Source organism: Triturus cristatus, chromosome 7, assembly GCF_964204655.1.
Source record: "Triturus cristatus chromosome 7, aTriCri1.1, whole genome shotgun sequence".
Taxonomy (NCBI): domain Eukaryota; kingdom Metazoa; phylum Chordata; class Amphibia; order Caudata; family Salamandridae; genus Triturus; species Triturus cristatus.
In genome coordinates, this window is record NC_140590.1 from 1,815,030,822 (window position 1) to 1,815,050,296 (window position 19,475).

Sequence of the window (19,475 nt, forward strand, 5' to 3'; positions counted from 1 at the left end):
CATTCAGCAACAGCTGATGCACTGCTGGGCAGATATCCTGGACAGGGAGAAGGATCTGCTGGTTGTCGAGGTTGCTAGGCTTGGTGAGTAAATATTATTTTTGTTTTTTAATCCTTCTAAATGTGAGAAAGCAGGCATTTTTGCAGTGTCGCCAACGTTTAGTCCCCATTTTGACTACTAGATGCAGGATTTCTGAATCTGATTGTGCCCTGGGCTACAGTAGACAGACCCAGGGCCTGTGCTCTGTGTGCAAGGCACATGGTAATAAGGTATAAATACAGTTGATACTGACATTCTACCTGTAAGACCCTAGCATATGGTAGGGCATGTAGGTTTAGAGGTCCAGTAGATTTAATGCTCTTAACTGTGCATTTTTGTGCGACCTGCTGTCATTTTAAAAGTCGGTTCTGCCTTGTAGGATGAACTTAAAATAACACTCCAACTTCGAATTTGGAATTAAAGTTACTTCTAAAGTCTGAAACAACCTTATTGTGGCACACTGTGGTCTTTACAAAAGAGGACTTTGCCTGGATTAAACATAATTAGGGAGTTGACTCTTTGAAAGCAACAGGTACAAAAGAGCTTCAATAAGTAACCTACAACAACTCCATAAAGGCAAGCAGAGATGACCAGATTTACTCAGAATTTAAAGGTTCTGACCCGGTGCATGGTGGGAATTGTAGTCCCAAACCTCCAATATGCAAATCAGAGCGAATGGACACTTGATTGGTGTTGTAGACCATCAAAGCCCCAAAAGAAACATTTGGAGAAGAAGGACTGCCCTGCTGCACCCTTGGACAGCACAAGAGAGAACTGCACTAATAAGGACAGACCTGCTGCACTCACAAGGCTTCACAACAAAAGAAATGTGCCTTTCTTAAAGGATATGAAGTGGATTCCCTTATCAGCAATAGGTAGAAAAGTTGTGGAAGGGCTACCTGCAGCATAAAACAACAAGGACAGCTCTAACGTAAAAGTGTCACCTGGATTTTACCTTTGCTTACCTGGTGCAATGTGGGAGTTGTAGTCCCAGACCCCAAGAGGCAAATCAGAGCTTCTGAACCTTTGGCTGGTACTGTGAACCACTTTGCTGCATTAAGAAACACTACTGCAAGTAAGTGTGTTACCTCGCGGGCAACCTTAACTTTGGACTTTGTCCTAGTCCAGTATAATCTTTTTTAACACTTTGAGTGCTATTGGCTTCTAAGCACTGGCCACAATAGAAGACAATATAGATACTTTTCATGAACTGATTACCTAAGGCCTAAAAAAGATTTGTAGAGAGACCAATGAGGGCAAGGCTAAAAGAACTCCAGATAAATGGAAATTCTATGGGCTAGTGGAAAAGCTAAGAAAGAACAAAAATGTGGCGGTACAGAATGCTGACAAAGGTGGTAACGTTGTTCTATGGCCTCACAATATGTACCCGCAAGAAGCTCAGATCCAACTTGGGAACGGAGACTGCAACAGGAAATGTAAACAAACAGTAACCTTGGCTCATTCTGAATACAGACAGGAGTTGGAACATTGGATGACCGATGGTCTATTATCCCATGATGAATATCTGTACCTTAGGAAGGATACTCCCAAGACATCTATTATGTAAGTAATTCCCAAAGTCCATAGAAGTGCTATGTGTCCCCCGGGACATCCAATAATTGCTGAAATTGGAATATGATGGAAAATACTTCCAAATACATTGATTTCTTTTTGCAAAACTATGTGAAAAAAAGGCATTCAATATTAAAGATAGTGGTGACTTTCTAAAAATGATCTATGATGTACCAATTGAATATGACTATGTTCTGATGACATTGGACATAACAACTCTTTACACGAGCATAGCCCATAAGGATGTCCTACAAGCCATGCAGTATTTCTTGTGAGACTAACTGGTTGGCTTGTATAACCATACCCAAATGCTGATTACAATGGAAAGGATATGTCTAGAAAATAATTTCTTTTTGTTTGGGGGTGAATTGTACCAACAACAGCGTGGAACTGTGATGGGCACCTGATTTACCGCCAGTTATGCCTGTTTACATGTAGGCTGGTGGGAGGAACAGGTGCTCCACAGAAATCTTGCACAAATTTGGGATGAATACATAGTAATGTAGGTAAGATACACAGATGATCTCTTTGTGGTTTGGAGGGGCCTGACTAGTTCTGCAGTACAGTTTGTTAAGCTCATCATCAATAATTAATTGAATTTAAGGTTTACACATGACATTAGTAAGACCAGCGTAACACTTCTAGATATAGAAGTGTATGTTCATGAGGGCAAGCTAGAATCCAGGCTGTACAGAAAAAAAAAGATGGGAATATAATGATCCATGTGTCCAGCTTCCTTGCCTAACCATACCAAAGTGAGCATTACTTGCGGTGAGTTGCTGCGGGCAAAGAGAAACTGCAGCAGAGAGGATGCATTAAAAAAGTGCCAGACTGAGATCACCGATAGGTTCCTTGAGAGAAAGTACAGTAGACTAGTAATCAATGAGGCCAGGCACGCAGCTAATAAAAAGAAAAGAGAATTGGTTCCATTCCCTACCAGAGACCCACAAGTAAGAAAACCTCAACCTTCAGTGAGATTCTTAACAACCTATAACATACAGAATAAAGCACTCAGGGATCTACTGAACAAAAACTGGCACATACTGAAATCAGATCCAGTCATAGTGTGGTAAATATTTAAATTACCTGTACTATTTTTTATGCGGTAAAGTCTAGTAAGAATAACTCAGTCAAAATAAGAGGCAGAATCCGTGGTATTAGAGGTTCTGAAAAGGACTTTATTCCTTACAAAGGAATTATGGTTCGAACCAGGCAATCATATTCCATCACCTCGAAGGTTCAGGAAGGGATCAGCAATACATTATTGACAAGTAATAATATATATATGAAAAGCATTGCATTAAGACAGATGCAGGAGGCGTAACAGCTGATAATACAGATAAGAATACACATACGTAATGAAAATAGGCGTAATAATAGGCATATACTAGAAACGTCATAAAAAATGATGTCACAAGTGGGTGGATCCATAAGAGAATCCTGTAGTGTCAGCAGAAATATTTGGCAGAGATGCGCGCGCAGCCGCATGACGTGTGATTGACGTGTAACTAGAGGGTGAAGGGGAATTGACATTTAGCTCTACATGTGGAGACAGAAGTCTGGGGGGTCAGGTCAACCTAATCCCAAATCGTGTCTAATATCTTTGTTTAAGGAACTGTTTTATCCAAAAGGAAGAGTTTCTCGGACGGAATCTATTCTATACTGACTGTTAGTACATGTACAAGCGTCTATGTGTCTACATGAGATGCGAGGGGGCAGGAATCTTCCATGATAACAGGGGCTATGAATTACTTGCATAAAGACAGCGAGGCCGGGCCTTTTGCTCGGTAGCTGGAAGGATGTTTACCTAAACTACTAGACAGGAATGCATTGGGTGAGGAGCGGAGCAGATAACTTGAAGGCTGAATACAGTTTTTGGCAGGCAGCAGGCCGCGTCAGGCACCGTTAGCCACGCAGAGAGTAGGACAAAGTTCATGGATATGGATGCAGGTCCAGGCTGGAGCATTTCAGAGGCAGAAACAAGAAAAGGCTTGATGGCAGATTTCAGGGCCTATTCGCCTGAACTGTAAAACGTGAAAAGTGAACCATATAAAGTCGGTGGCCAATCATATTTAGGAATGGAATATTCGACCCATTCATGGCCGATCTGAAAGAGGACAGGTTGACGTTGGACGCACATGTATTTGCGTCTTCATAGCTGGAACTGGAGGGAACATACATGTACTTGTAGCATGTACATGGAGCCGTTGGGGTCTAAGATAGGGGACACAATTGACCATAAAAATTCATATTTCCTCATTCCCTCCTTGTCCCCTACGGACCCTCATGAAATATCCATCTTCATCAATCCATCAATCTGTTCATATAGCATCATTTGTTCTTCTTTCTTCTTCCGGGATCTTGAATGAAAATTTGAAGGCGGGATACACGATGTGGCACATAGACCACAAATCGCTGGCCCACATTGTAGACACAAGCAGCAACTGAATAGTATGAGAAAACCAATACCTAGGAAGGATAGGATCCTCCATCCCCAGGCTGACAACATGCTCCAGAACCAACCGGACCAAGTCCAGGTTCCTGGATTCTGGTGTATCTGGCTTACGATTTTATGAAGTCGAGTTATGGCTTTATATACTGACGGCGCGTTTTCTGGTATGAAAACACAGCAACTTGATCCGCTGACCCTACAAGCTCCGCCCCTATCGGCCAGAATGACGTCAAGGACAAGACGATTTTGAAGAAAAACAATCCGCATCGCAGACTGCTCCTCTGTTAAGTTGCCTAAGGCGGAAGTAGTTTCATTCACTACTGCTTCAAGGGTTCTAGTTAATCTACGTATCAGCTTACTATTAGTGACTGTACCTATGTAGGGAAAGAAACCTTTATTGAAATCTGTATATTGCTCCCATGCTGTTTCAGTGTATTCGACAATCGGGAGATCTCTCTGCTGTCTATTGGGTACTAAATGGGTATTCCTATGATAATCAGGCGGGGCTAGGATAACAGGTGGCAGAAGGAATGCAATGTAACAGGTACCATCCCAATCTAGGGGTAGGCGTATGTATGCGGTGTGACCACAGATGAAGTAAGAGTGACGGGAAGCTCTAAATGTAGACTTGCCTTTATCACTGAATTCTATTACAGTGGTACATTTACTATGGCCCATGTGTATTGAACCATTCTTTCTTACACATAATTCGCCTCTAACTGGAAATACTGACATAGCGGGCAAGATTGGTGTAGCTTCGGATTCAACATTCAGGATCATGAGGTTAAGTGTAAAGTTACCTAATCCATATACTTCATTTTCTAGATCAGTCCCTGTTCTTTTGGGGAGTCCCTCCTTGTTAGGGTAACAGACTTTAAGTAAAACTGGGTTCAGGTTTCCCCATACCCAGTTGTCTTGATAAACTACTGAATTTGAATCTAGGGAATTAATCAAACTAAACCATGCTCCACAGGAGCCATTGTGTGTGAATGGATACGGAAAGAGGGGCAGAACTCCCCTGTATTTCTGATAGGGAGGGAGTCGGCCACATATCCAACAATTTGTAGCATTGCTGGTCTGATGAGAATGATGTAACATACTAATGAATGTGTTGTTGCGCAGCGCAAATCTATAGGACAACTCATGCGGAGGTAATTTGCTAAAAGAATGTTCGGCAGTAGCATTGAAAGCACGCTTGAAAATAGGGTAATACATGTGTAAAAATATACTGGCAATAATGATCAGAAGACTTAGAAAAAACATAATTAATAATGTCACTATGCAGTGACTACGAAGTGATTTACAGTACGCATGTTTCTTGAGCTGTTTCTGTCTATTTCTCTCTCTATTTTGGTCTAGAGGATACATGTCAGAGACGAATTCAACCGATTCACCTTGAAGAGGACTTAAACAATCAAATTGTCTGACTTGCTAGACCTTAGTTTCAGTTTATAGTTCTCTTTTTCTGGCCCATCAACCAGGGGGAGTTTTGAGTCAGTCTGTGAGGGAATGCAGGGCTGAAAGTTCAGGTCAGATGGTAGTCCATGACATTTTTTGATATGGCTCGAGTGCAACCACCCTTTGCGTCCCTCAATCTTCACAGCTGTCCTTGTGGTCAATAAGACGAGCTTGGGCAACTGCCAGCGAGGCTCCAGCGGGTTCCTTCTGTCGAAGTTCCTTACAAGCACAAGGTCCCCCGGAACCACGTCATGGGGCTTCACCTCAGTGTTATCGGGAAAAGCTGCAGCTACCTGTGAACGACAAGATTGTAGTGCAGACATCAAGGAAGCCAGGTAATCTGTCAACATATTACAATCAACATCAGTGATTTTACGAGGTACAGGCGTCCCCCACATATTTGGTGGTCTACCGAAGATCACCTCATACGGGGATAGCCCTGTTCGAGAGTGTGCTACCATTCTCATGTAAAAGAGAGCAACTGGTAAAGCTACTATCCAGTCGACACCTTTTTCTCTACATACTTTGGACAGTCTAATTTTCAGAGTTTGATTATGTCGCTCCACGAGACCTGCTGCCTCGGGATGTCGGACGCAGTGGAATTTCCATTGATAGCCTAACAGAAGTGAAACATGTTTCATCAGCTCGGATGAGAATGGCTGGCCATTATCTGAGTACACGACACGGGGCAAACCATACCGTGGGAAGAATTCTCGAACTAACTGTTTGGCAGTAGTCGGGGCAGTGTAATCTGAGACGGGATACGCCTCTGTCCACCGGGAAAGAGCGCATACAACTACGAGGACATATTTGAATCCTCGACATCGTTCCATCTGGATATAATCCATCTGGAGGACTTCAAAAGGGTGATCGGGGTGTTGAAATCCACCCTGTTCTACAGGTACGCCTTTTCCTGGATTGAACTGACAACAAATCATGCAGGTACGTACTTTCTGTTTAGCTGCTGCTCGCAAGTGTTTATTGAACCAAATGTGTTGAATACTGTCTAGCATAGCTTTCTCTCCTAGGTGGGCTGGACTATGTATTGTGTTAATGATGACTTGAACCATTGAGTCGGGGAGAAACCATATAGATTTTCCCTTCGTCATCCATCCTTGATCCGTTTGGATTCCTCCTAATTCAGTCCATCTCTTTATTTCTTCTGGTGTGGCATGTGTCTGTATGTCAATTACATCAAGGGCGGGATCCTTAACTGTCATGCAGTGTGTTGGTGTCGGAACTATTGTCTTTGTCGTGTCAGTTGTATGAGTCTGATTCTGAGCAGTCTGTTTAGCTGTTCTGTCAGCTAGGTCGTTACCCTGAGAAATAATGTCAGTCTCTTTCGTATGGGCCTTGCATTTCATAATCGATATTGCAGTAGGCAGATGTATTGCATCTAACAGAGCTTGAATAAGGGGACCGCGCTGGATGTGGGCAACGTGAGAAGTTAAATAACCTCTCTCTCGCCAAAGCACGCCGAAGTCATGGACGACTCCGAATGCATAACGTGAATCTGTGTATATGTTGACTTTCTTATTTTTGGCTTGAATACAGCCGTGTGTCAGAGCGATGAGCTCTGCAGCTTGAGCTGACAAGGTATCGATACAATTTGTTTCAATAATTTCAGTGTCTGTTGTGACTGCATAAGCGGCCACTAACTCTCCTGTATTTGTTCTCATGCATGAACCATCTACATACAATGTCAGGTCTGGATCTGATAATGGAATATCTGTCAAGTCTTGTCTGGGTTTCGTCGTAATAGTAATGACTTCAATACAATCATGTGCCAATGGGTCTGTTCCATTTAATGGCAAAAGTGTGGCAGGATTTAATGTACTACAACGTCTGATTTCTATGTGTGGCTGGAACAATGTCAATTCATAACCCGTCAGTCTTGCTATAGTCAAGTGTTGTGTTTGGGTTCGGTTCAAGAGAACCTCTACTGCGTGTGGTACTTGTACTGTCAATTGATGTCCTAACACTATGGCATCGCTTTGTCTGATTGCTAAAGCTGTTGCTGCGACTGATTTCAGGCACGCAGGAAGAGCCTGAGCTACGGGATCTAATGTACTAGAAAAATAAGCACATGGCTTGTGTGATCCTGCTTGTTCCTGTGTGAGTACTGACAAAGCAGTACCTTCACGTTCTGTGACAAAGAGTGTAAAACGTTTGCTGTAACATGGTGTTGCTAAAACAGGTGCTTGGCATAAAGCTTTCTTTAAGCTTTCAAAAGCTTGTGTATGTTCCTGAGTCCAAGGGAGGACAGTCGATGTCGCTGCCTCCTGTGTTGTCAACTGAATGAGTGGTTTTGCTAGAAATGCATATTGAGGGATCCACTGCCTACAGTACGAAGTGAGGCCTATGAATGCCCGCACCTCCTTTTGTGTCTTGGGTGGCGGCATGTTAACAATTAACTGGATGCGGTCGGGTGTAAGCTGTCTTCCCCCCTTGGACAGCAAGTGCCCAAGGTACACAACTTGCTGGACACAGAATTGCAACTTCGAAGGGGACACTTTGTGCCCCTTGTCGGCTAAGAAATGTAAAACCGTCAGTGATGCTTTTTCACATTCAGGTTCGCTTCGGGCGGTGATCAGCAGATCATCGACATATTGAAGCAGGGCAGTGTTAGCTGGCATGTGGATACTGTCAAGTTCTCTTTTCAGTGCTTGGCTATAGATGCTGGGGCTTTCTGTGAATCCTTGAGGTGCGCGTGTGAATTTAAAACTTCGTCCATTTAAACTGAATCCGAACAAATATTGGCTTTCCGGATCGATTGGGACGCTAAAGAAGGCGTTCTTGAGGTCAATTACAGTAAAGAACGTTGCTTCTGAATCTATGGCTGTTAGTAATGAAGAGATATCTGGGACCACGGGGTATTGTGGTACAATGCATTTGTTTAATTCGCGCAGATCAATAACTAATCGATATACTGGCGGTGCTTTTGGATCAGTTTGTTTAAGAATCGGAATTATCGGGGAATTACATACATTGGAGTCGGTTTCCACAACCACTCCTTGTGCAATGAGCTCGTCAATGATTTGCAGCAAAGCCACTACAGCATCTGGTGGTAATTTGTATTGTCGCATTCGTGGTAGTACTACTCCTGTTTTCAGCGTGACTCGATATGGTGTAATGTGCATACAACCTACATCAGTGGGGCCTTGTGCCCATAAATGTGCAGGAAGATTCTGTAACCGGTGATCCATGTCTCTAGACACGTAGTGACCCTTAAAGTCACGCAAAAATAATCGTACTCCTTCCGGAGAACAACATATTATAGCTCCTAGAGCTTTCAATGTTTTTATACCTAACAAGTTTTCTGGACATGATTTTGTAAGCAATAGATCTGTAGTCCGTGTCAATGGACCAACTGTGAATGCAAGTGGTTGCGATACTTCGTTAATAGTGGGCTTTCCTGAAAAACCAAGGGAAATATTTTGTGAGCCTGAGAGGGGTGCCCCTGGGACTTCGCTGTGACTGATAGTGGTTCTGCTTGCCCCTGTATCGAGTAGAAACTTTCTGTCTTTCCCTAATACTTGACTCTGTACGTAAGGACCCTCTTGATCTACGGGGACCTCAATAAGGGGTAGGCCAACTTCCCTCTCTAGGCTATTTCATGTGTAGCGCTGATACTCTGGGTAGTCATTTTGTGCATACTGGTACATCTGTTGTGTCGTGTTTTGTGTTGCAGCAATAGGCTGTGGCTGTTGTTGTGGTTGTTGTTGTTGTTGTGGTGCGGTCTGTTGTACAGCTGGCATAGGCTGTATATTCTGAGGTACTTGTTGCTGGATCTGATCCTGTCTAGGCGGACGTGGTCTCTCCTTCGTTATACCCGTAGAGATATTATGTTTCAGAACTGCGCAATCGTGTATATAATGACCTGGCTGTTTACAATAGTTGCATGTCCCTCTAACAGGACCCGGTGAATCATTGGACTGCGTTGTACCCTTTTTATGACCGTCAGCTGGAACTGACTGCGCAACAAGCATTTTCATTTTCGTGTCTTTCATACGTCTTTGTTCATGTTCTTGTTCTTCTCTAATTCTATTGTGATGATATTGTAACATTTGTAACATCTGTGACGGTGTGTTACCTTGCCAAGTACTCTCGAATTTTAATACTCTATTCTTAACTTGGGGCAGAGAATTTTCAACTAATTTTGTCACAAACAGATGTGGATACGACTCACTACTTGCTTTTATGCCACTATTAATACCAAAACATTTTTCAAATCGGGAATAGAAATCACTAGTGTCTTCATCTTGTTTTTGTTTACAGGCTGAAATTGCACCCCAGTCTTCCTTTTTCGTAGTTAATAAACGTGGTAGTACCTGCACTAATAATCCTGGTAATGCTGTAGTCTTTTCCCCAAGCCCTGAACCTGCAGCTCGGGCCTTTTCTTCGTTTTCTAATGCTGTCCAATCTATCTTTTGGTCTCCCACCTCCCATTCCTTTTCTTTGAGTTTCTCGTAAATACCGGCAGGCAATAAGACCTTTAATATTTTCATAATGTCAGGTTAAGTATACTCTCCCATGAGTAACATGTCTTTTATCTCACGGTGGAAACCTGCTGGGTCTTTGTCATGGCTAGGTACTACTTTCTTCATTTCTAATAATTCAATTTTAGTTATGGGCGTGTACACAAACACGCGTTTAAAAGTATTGTCATCACCTCTGACTGGGTGCACTTCGCGTAAGGGATTCTGTCTGTCTATGTGATACGTTTTTCTTTCCTTGGGGGGAACTGAAACATGTTCTGGGCATACGAAGACAATGTACTGGTGTCGATATTCTAGAATTTCTTTAATTAAGTCAGTACCTGAACCTCTCCATTTGTTTGTGAGTAATTCTATCAGTATATCAGGTAGGGGACCAGGATCGGAGTGTTGGCTTCTATATAATATAAGGAGGTGTTGTATCATGTATATACCAGCTAAACGCTGTTCGTCTGGGGTGAGATTCAAAAACGTGTGTGCTAGCGCATCATCACTGTATTTTTCAGAACTGTCAGCCCATTGTACTGCTGACCTGGCTAATTCTTGTTCATCCATAGAATCGAGCATATGATACCCCCTTCGGTCTCGAAGTAATTTATCAGCAGCCTGGAATAAGTGTTCAGGGGACTTCGTATTTAGCATAGGGGCTTGAAAATGTCTGTTGTCTGGACGTATCGGACGTATCGGATCATTAAAGTATCTGGTATTGTTACAAGGTCTTCCCCTACCTACATAAGCTATTGTTTCTAAGTGTCCTGTGGGTATTTCTGATTCTTCCTCCTCCTCTCCCTCTGATTCAGTTTTGTCTGCCTCCAATCTGGCTTTATGTATTCGTTCTACTTCTTTGCGGATCTTTCGGCACATAGCTACTATACACGTCTGTTTATCATGTTTTCCCTCTGATATATTCTGACCCCATCTGGTAAGTACTTGCATTTCATCCTGATCTACCCCAGGCCTATCTCTGTCTCTGATCAAGCAGTTTATGAAGAAGCGTAACAGCAATCTCTGTATATCCACTTTCTGATAATCCATGGCTTCGTCAATACTTTCAGGGCCTTGCCCTGTTTGGACAAAGCGATATATATTGTCTAGATGATTAACCATTCCCGGTAGTGTCGTTAAATATAGTGAAGCTCGTCGTATACGTAGTGATGATAGCAGCATTCTGTCATTTTTACCGGGCACTGGGTCATATCTACAATCCACAAGATGTTCCTTAAACATGTCGGACGTTGCTATTTGGGGTGTACGTTGGTTTGCTAAATCTCTAAGAGACGATGTACTTCGTGACGGTGGCGTGGCAAAAATTGCGGTCGCACCTCCTGTCACACCTTCTGAGGTGCTAGGCACGAAAGGATTTGTGGGATGTAAGGTAGAAACTGTGGATGCAGGAAAAGCAGTGGAAACAGATGGACCTGTTGGATTGTGCGGAGGAGTTTGTTGTTGCGGAGGTGGGGGCGGATGATCTCGGGGTTCAGCACCATCGACAGGCGGCGTGTGTGGTGGAACATTAACATATTCGGGAGCTACATCGTCTAAATAAGAGGAAAGGACAATATCTTTTGCGTTCTTGGGATGTGCTTTAATCGGGAGTAATGGGGGTGGCAAATCTTTCGGTATTTCCGGGGTGGCCTTAGGTAAACCTTCGGCCAAAAGAGGATACATACCATTCATAAGAGTGTTCCGTTGTCTGTCTACTTGTTCTGTTCTTACTCGGATACCTTCCTCAACTAATACGTTTTCTCGGGCTTTATTTGAGTTCTCCCTACTTTTCTCTTCCTGTCTGAGCGCTTTCTCTGTGCGCCTATGCGACTCTTTGCGCCATAGTTCAATGGCATCTTTCTGTGACTGTCTGGCTTTCTTTTTCCATAATTCTTCTTCTACTCTCATGATGCAATCTGCATCCCATGTCCCAGCTGCGGGCCACCTCTGACTTTCTGCTAGATCCTTGGTGTAGTCCACCCATAAGTCAAGATATAATACGGCATCTAGGCCATGTTTATGATACATAAAATACCCTGGAGTGTCCCTAGGTGGAATGGGAACAGCTTCTTCGAGTACTCCTTTTCTAGTTTTGAGTTGTCTTAATTTTGAAAAGAACGGCATCTTTAAACCTTGCTACTTGATTCTTACTTGAACTGGACATGAACACAATTAATATAATAAACACAATAAGGAACACTCATTCATACCACAATTTTAAAACCTATTAAAACATTTAACATTTAACATTTAACGAACAATGATAATTAGAAGAAAACTAGTCACTGACATAATACTAGTACTAGATAATACTGAATTATATACATGAACATACTAGATATACTGCTAAACAGTACAGATACACTGCTAAAACAGTGCAGACCGGATCTGTGTACCCAAACCCGTCATGACCGGCACAAATTAATGTGCACGTCTAAATGCCTCCCCAGCAACGGTACTCACCGGGTAGCACGGAACGGAAGGCCTCGGAACTGAACTGAACTGGAACGGACTGGACTCGACTGGACTCGACTCGACTCGGAACTTCGGAACCTGGTGGGCCTCTGTATACCTCGGATCTTGCTCTCTCAGCTAGGCTCTGGTCGGGATACTTCGCACTTCTCACCGCCTCGTCTGGGTGTTGATCGCAGCCTCAGTCACCCCCGCTTGGCCGGAGGGAGATACAGGAAATCCTGCGGGTATGCGTTTTTGTCCGTCCAGCTGTGGCAGGAGACCGGGCCTGCAACGCACCTCCGGCGCGTGAGATGAGAAAGTGTCCCTGTTCGGGCGCCAATTTATGTGGTAAATATTTAAATTACCTGTACTATTTTTTATGCGGTAAAGTCTAGTAAGAATAACTCAGTCAAAATAAGAGGCAGAATCCGTGGTATTAGAGGTTCTGAAAAGGACTTTATTCCTTACAAAGGAATTATGGTTCGAACCAGGCAATCATATTCCATCACCTCGAAGGTTCAGGAAGGGATCAGCAATACATTATTGACAAGTAATAATATATATATGAAAAGCATTGCATTAAGACAGATGCAGGAGGCGTAACAGCTGATAATACAGATAAGAATACACATACGTAATGAAAATAGGCGTAATAATAGGCGTATACTAGAAACGTCATAAAAAATGATGTCACAAGTGGGTGGATCCATAAGAGAATCCTGTAGTGTCAGCAGAAATATTTGGCAGAGATGCGCGCGCAGCCGCATGACGTGTGATTGACGTGTAACTAGAGGGTGAAGGGGAATTGACATTTAGCTCTACATGTGGAGACAGAAGTCTGGAGGGTCAGGTCAACCTAATCCCAAATCGTGTCTAATATCTTTGTTTAAGGAACTGTTTTATCCAAAAGGAAGAGTTTCTCGGACGGAATCTATTCTATACTGACTGTTAGTACATGTACAAGCGTCTATGTGTCTACATGAGATGCGAGGGGGCAGGAATCTTCCATGATAACAGGGGCTATGAATTACTTGCATAAAGACAGCGAGGCCGGGCCTTTTGCTCGGTAGCTGGAAGGATGTTTACCTAAACTACTAGACAGGAATGCATTGGGTGAGGAGCGGAGCAGATAACTTGAAGGCTGAATACAGTTTTTGGCAGGCAGCAGGCCGCGTCAGGCACCGTTAGCCACGCAGAGAGTAGGACAAAGTTCATGGATACGGATGCAGGTCCAGGCTGGAGCATTTCAGAGGCAGAAACAAGAAAAGGCTTGATGGCAGATTTCAGGGCCTATTCGCCTGAACTGTAAAACGTGAAAAGTGAACCATATAAAGTCGGTGGCCAATCATATTTAGGAATGGAATATTCGACCCATTCATGGCCGATCTGAAAGAGGACAGGTTGACGTTGGACGCACATGTATTTGCGTCTTCATAGCTGGAACTGGAGGGAACATACATGTACTTGTAGCATGTACATGGAGCCGTTGGGGTCTAAGATAGGGGACACAATTGACCATAAAAATTCATATTTCAATAGGGTCGACACTCCCTAAACTACCCCCATAACATACCGGAGAGCACCTTCTCTGAAAGACTCAATAGTAAAGAGCAGTCCTGAGGTGAATTGTGACCAAAGCTGACTAAGACCATCCCACTGTTTTTAAGAAATACACTAAATGTGAAGCTTGCAGCATAGGCAAAAACACAGTTTCATACCCTACGCCTTTCGGAAGCGAGGAGTTGCCGATTAAAGGAGCATATAGCTGCAAGACAGATTTTGCGGTTTATGTAGTAACCTGCTCCTGTAACCTAAGATATGTTGGCAGCACAATCCTGCAAGTGTATAAGAGAATTCTAAAGCACATGAAGCAATAACCAAGAGGTATCTGTCTTACCCAGAGTTATTTGCCTTGGATTTTTACTTGAATTATTTTCTTGGATTCATACCTACATTTCTATTTTTTGAGCAAGCTTTATATGGTCAGTATTAAGAAATTCTTGCCTTCAATTAGAGGTAATTTAGTTACCATCTTTGTTTCTAGCACGTTTTCTCCTTCTGCTCTTTATGGTAGGCTCCTGTATTGCTTTTGATATAGTGTTTCTCGCTCAACAACTTCCTCCTCTTCCTCCCTGAAATCACATTTGCCTTCCTCTACAAATAAGAGGCTTAAACAGGATCCTCCTTCTCTCCCTTAGTCGTCATCTCCTGTCTCTCTAGACATTGTGTTGGAGGAAATACGAGCCTTACGACCGTTTATTGAAAAAGCAAATAGTCATATTCAAACTCTTATTGACATATGCTGAAATGTGGAAACTAGAATGTCTTTGATTGAGCAGCTGGTTAGTGACTCACAAATTGTTTCCCATAAAATTTCAGCCTGAGAGAAAGATATTCTATTTTTGAAGAAATACGTGGAGGACTTAGAAAATAGGAATATACTGCAATGAACATTATCTCTTAATTGAAAACACATGCTGACAAAGTGCAGGCAGCACTGTGTTCACACTTGGAGGTGCTGTTTGGAGTGGTAGTACTTTTTTCCACTTCTCTGCAATCAATGAAAGAACAAAAGTGTATTTAATGAGTAACGAAAATGGTGATTTTAAAATTGAGAAAGCCTGTCAAATCAGTCGAAATGGATCTCTGTTACTAAATTAGATATTTGCTGTGTCGCTTGGCATGTTTACTAATGGATTTGGGATGTCATGGGTGATCAATCAAGCAATCAGGGGATTTATAAAGCACACTACTCACCTTTGAGGGTCTCAAGGCACTAGGTGAGGGTGGGGGGGCAGCTCTGGATCAGTCAAAGAGCCAGGTCTTGAGGTCCTTCTTGAACATGTGCAGGGTCAGGGAGTGCCTGATGTTCACAAGGAGCTCGTTCCAGATCTTGGCCGCGATGTAGGAGAAAGCTCTCCCACCTGTTCTGTTTCTGCAGATGTGGGGGACCTCTGCCAGGGCGAGGTCGGCGCAGCGGAGGTTCCTCTTGGGTACGTGGAAGGATACTCTTTTGTTGAGGTAATTGGGTCTGATGTTGTTGAGGGATTTGTAGGCATGGGTGTGGAGTTTGAAGGTTACCCTTTTCTTTACAGGGAGCCAGTGGAGGTCTCGTAGGTGTTGGGTCATGTGTTCATGGTGCGGTGTCCCGAGGACGAGTCTGGCTGCGTTGTTCTGGATGGTTTAGAGTTTGTGTAGATAGTCCAGTCTGCTGGTTATGAGCCCGTGGATAATGGTCCTTCTGCAGTCAGGGGGGATCCATTTGAAGATCTTACGGATCATGCGCAGGCAGTTGAAACTAGTGGTTCTGGCGGGTCATGGAGAGGGAAGAGTCGAGGATGATGCCGAGGTTTTGTGTGTGGTCTGTAGGGGTGGGTGGATTCCCGAGGGCGGGGGGCCACCAGGTGTTGTCCCAGGCGAAGGTGCAGGGTCCAAGGATGAGGACCTCAGTCTTCTCTGAGTTGAGCTTCAGCCAGATGTCCTTCATCCAGGCTGCCACGTTCTTCATTCCTTCCTGGAAGCAGAGTTTGGTGTCTTTGGGATTCTACATGAGTGAGAGGATGAGCTGGGTGTCATCGGCGTAGGTTACAATGCTGAGCCATGCTTTCTGACTATGGGGACGAGGGGGGCCATGTAGATGTTGAAGAGCTTAGGGCTGAGCGATGATCCTTGAGTAACTTCGCACTTGATATCAGTAGGTTCGGAGAGGAAGGGAGGGAGTCTGATCCCCTGGGTTCTGCCGGAGACAAAGGATTGGATCCAGTCGAGGGCGGTTCCTTGTATCCCCGCGTCATGAAGTCTGTCTGTATACGTGCAATGTGAAACAGTTTTGAAGGCTGTAGAAAGGTTTAGGAGGATGAGGGCTGCATTGTGTCCCTGGTTGAGTAGCATGCAGATGTAATCAGTGGCGGCGAGGAAGGTGGTCTCTGTGCTGTGGTTGCTGCAGAATCCAGACTGGGAGGTGTCTAGGGTGGAGTTCTCTTCGACGAAGGTGGTCAGCTGGGTGTTTACGAGTCTCTCTGTGACTTTGGCCGCAAATGGGAGGAGAGAGATTGGTCGGCAGTTTTTCAGGTCCGTTGGGTCGGCAGTTGGTTTCTTGAGGGGGTCTTTAACCTCCGCCCGCTTCCAGTCGTCTGGGAAGATGGCAGATCTGAAGGAGGAGTAGATGGTTCGTCCTAGTTCAGGTGCGATGGCAGCGGCGGCCCTTTTGAAAATATTAGCAGGGCAGGGGTCAGTTGGGGCTCCTGAGTGGGTTTTCTTCATGGTCGCGGTGATGTGTTCGATGGTGGCGGGATCCCAGGTCATGATGCTTGGCTTATCGGCAGAGGTGGGGGAGTGGTGATGGTGATGATGTCATCAGCAATGTCACTGACCATGTCATGAGTGATGTAATATGTGAGGTCATAAGCAGTGCATTGCGGGGGCATAAGCTATAGTTAGCTCAGGTAACTTTAACTCCTGGATTTCTATGGTTTTGTGAGTGCGAAATCTGAGCATAACTAAAATGTCCCTGTAACTTTAGTTTTTTTCAGAGAATTTCTAAGGTTTTTTTAATGTAATGTCCTAACTATAATGTCCCTGTAACATTTGAGAGTGGGTGTGTATGTGGCTGTATAGGTTGCTGAGTTGGTATGTGAGTGCTGTTTGAGTCAGTGAGTGGGTGTGTGAGTGGCTGTAAGGGTCTGTGAGTGAATGTGTGAGAGGATGTATGGGTCTGTACGTGGGTATGTGAGTGGCTGTATGAGTTAGTGAGCAAGTGTGTGAGTGGCTATATGGGTCCATGAGTGGGTGTGAGCATCTGTATGGGTATATAAGTGTGTCTGTGAATAGCTATATGGGTCAGTGACTGGGCATGTGAGTGGCTGTTAGGTGTGTAAGTAGAATTGAGGATATGTGAGTGGGTGTGTTAGTGGCTATCTGAATCTGTGAGTAGGTGTATGAATAACTGTAGGTATGTGAGTGGGTTTGTGAGTGGCTGCAATGGTATGTGAGTGGGTGTGTGAGTATCTGTATGGGTCTGTGAGTTTTGAGTGACTGTATGGGTCTGTAAGTATGTTAAATAACATCATTGACATCTCAAATAACACCATTGATGGCTTGTTGGAAACATCACCAGTGACATAATTCAACCTCTCAAATTACACTATAAACATCTAGATCATGTTTTAAAATAACAAAGTATAGTAGAGGATCTAGAAAGATGTACAACTTAGACTCACCATAAACACATCACTACATGTATGATATATAGAACAGTGTAAAACAGCATGGTCAAACTTATATGGTAATTAGTTTAGATACTGATGATGTTTTAATTGCAAATAGTAATTTGAACAAGGTCAAAAAGTAGCACAACTAGTATGTTTCAGATAAGTTGTGGTTTAAGTAAAAGGCGTATTGCTGAAACATGTGAAAAACCAAAGTTTCCACTTACAATACATTATTCACCTGTGGAGTACAGTGGAGTGGCATAGAGTACACCTCTTGGTGACATTAAAGAGTTCTAATGTAGTGCTAGTGCCAATTGCTGAATAAACTGGAAATTTCTAAAGTGCAGATATTTATTTCTATAATTCATTGAAAAATTGTAGACATAATACAGCGTTGTAGAACTGTACTCTATACGTGACAACCTTCAAGACGGTATGATTGTAAGGGTTGATAAAATGGTGTAGAAGTACATATGCCACACAAACACACACTTACTAAGTATTCAGCGGTCGATGAGCCTGATGAAAACCAATCCACCCTATGTGTTAAATGCACATTTCTGAATCTGAAACAGAAAATGGATGCACTATATTTTCTCTTGAATTGTCTGCCTAAACAAACAGGAAAATATTACTTTTGAGTCTAATGCCTTACCAGTGATATCCTCTCTGTGTGAGCGACATAGTAGAGTCAGCAGCCGAATGCCATCTGAACTAAAGAGTGCGCAAGGAAGTTGAACTTTAGAAAGCCGAGGCTTACACCCATGTGACATATCACGTGCTCTTGTACTTGATGGAGAGAAGTATAACAAATGCGGCGGCCATTGGGAAAAGGGTGAAGGCCCCATATTCCCTTATTATTGCTCCTACCGATGGACTACAATGAATGGTTCACATGCTCCAGAAGATTGCAATTGTAATACTTGATCTAAACAACGTATATATGCAGTTAAATCATGCAGGATCCTAAGTATGGCAAACCCAGCAGCCATTGGAAAAGCCTTGAAAAGCACAATGCACCCCTAACGATGATACTGCCGATATGACTACAATAAATGGTTCACATACTCCAGAGGATTATATTAGTAAAGAATGCTCTAAAACCTGTAGATATGCTGTTAAATCATGGAAGATCACAATCTGAAGATAATTCGAAGGATAAGAATGTAAATGGCATGGATGTAGAGGGAAAAGTAATAGAATGTACATATACTCCAAAATTGTGTGGATACAGCGTAATACAGGATAAAGCACAGCCTCACCATCCAAGAGAGATGGTTCTACTGGTAAAAATGGCTGCACCAAAATATGGTGGAAGCATCATGAAAAGATAAGTATAGCTGATATGTAGTGAGATGGCATAGAGCCCTATACCAATATATCAGTCCCCCAGCTGGCAAAGGCAAATAGATACTTGGGGGAGCAAGCCATCTTAGCCAGCCTTATAGCGAATGGATTTTTCCCATGGAATTTCTTGATGTAGGCATGGGACAATGTGTCTAAAGTGAAAATCCAAGATAATCCTCTACTTTTTCCTATGGCTTCTGGATCACAACCTGGTTTATGATTGATTTTTTTTCCAGTATAATCCAGTCAATCTCTTCAGGTTTGTGTCTTAAATCGAGGAAATGCTTTATAAGGGGTGCCGCAGTTTGCTGATCTGTGCTCCGTGAGGCGTGTAGCTAGAGACTAGATGTTTCCCCTACATATCCTAATCTGTATAGACACAGTAAAAGATATACAATGTTCTTGGTTTTACAATTGGTGAATGACTTCATGATGATATGATGAGCATTGTGTTCAAAAGTG